Source organism: Etheostoma spectabile, chromosome 4 (genome assembly GCF_008692095.1).
Source record: "Etheostoma spectabile isolate EspeVRDwgs_2016 chromosome 4, UIUC_Espe_1.0, whole genome shotgun sequence".
NCBI lineage: Eukaryota > Metazoa > Chordata > Actinopteri > Perciformes > Percidae > Etheostoma > Etheostoma spectabile.
Window position 1 is genome coordinate 30934700 of NC_045736.1, and position 1317 is coordinate 30936016.

General features: G+C 44.4%; 1 protein-coding gene across 2 annotated transcripts in view; it reads right to left on the reverse strand.

Annotated features, from left to right (window-relative positions):
• Positions 1–1317, reverse strand: part of alpl (alkaline phosphatase, biomineralization associated) — a 34108-nt gene that overhangs the window by 31038 nt on the left and 1753 nt on the right. Inside the window, exon 1 of one of the 2 annotated variants that reach the window (XM_032513873.1) lies at positions 809–1080. The exons of the other annotated variant lie outside the window; for it this stretch is intronic. The gene's annotated coding sequence lies outside the window, so the exon portion shown is untranslated. Of the gene's footprint in view, positions 1–808; positions 1081–1317 lie in introns of those variants that run through there. 2 annotated transcript variants of the gene reach the window in all.

The following is a 1317-nucleotide window of genomic DNA, read 5'->3' on the forward strand; positions in this document are numbered from 1 at the left end:
ATCTATCTATCTATCTATCTATCTATCTATCTCATAGGCTTTCTAAATAAAGAAGGCAGGAGAATGCCTGTTTTCATGTCATCAAAGATATTTTTATGAGTTATGTATAACCTGGTCTTTGTAAAACAATAGTACCGGGGTCGTCAGGCTTTGCAGTCGAAACAGAAGTGGTTGGTGAAGTTAAGCTGGAGGCCTCCCTGTGAATGTAAGTGGTCACAACAGGGGCCTTATGGGTCCGGGCCAGTCAGGCTTTCATCTGGAATTATTCACACCATCCTCCCTGTGCTTACACTCGAGGTCCTTTTAATGGGATTGAGCGCCATAGCACTGAGAGGTTTAAGGGCCATAACAAAGCCGATTAGCCTACAGTAACAGCGAATAATTGACTGGACACGTCCACCCCATAAAGGTCAACCCATTAGAAAAAAAAACTCCCCATACTTTTATTGCAAAAATAATCATTCACCTGTCCAATTCAGACTTTTTAAGTATGGACAAGGTTGTGCGCAGACATCTTTAAAACCGTTATGTTCCAATTTGCATGATAGTACGACATTATATTGTATATTGCATGTTGTCATGTGCGACACACAGACATGACTCCAATACCTTTGGAGTCCTTTTCGTACTGACTGTAATAAAAGAGCCTATAAAGACAAGTTTGTCAGACTTGCTCAGACTGGGAACTGTGCCGGGCTCCATCTGGTTTCCTGAAAAATAGACAAGTCTGAACGAAAAACAAAACTCCAGCCAGGAAGGAGTTGATGGATATGATAACAGGGTTCAGTATTAATCAAAGATGACATGCCTGTTGCTTTTACGACTCCTCGGACGCATCGGCGCTCATTAAAAGCGACCAGGTCCAGCCAGGGGCAGTGAACCAGCCAGTCTGCAGCAAAAGAAGCAAAGCAATGCCATCACGGCCACCAGCAGGATGCCAGACAGGACAGTGGTCAGCATCACATGGAATCCCACATCAGGCATGATGTCACCGAGCACTGGGCTGCTCCCATGTATCCAGCTTGTGTCAAATGGGGTGAAGCTCCCTGCAGCGAATAACTTTTCCAACTTCCTGAGCTGCAGTTAAAGCCTGAGGCCAGTCACACAGGCACTTAAATGTGTCACTTCAGCAGGTAGCAGCTGTAAAGCAGGGATTAGGCTGCTAAACACGATCAGGGATGCAGGGCTGATAGACGAGAGGCTCACCTCCATAAAATAATGTCAACACTAACATTAAACATTCCCAGGTTGGGTTATCTTCTCTCTCTGTTCACTCAAATTGGATGGATAGATAGATAGATAGATAGATAGATAGAT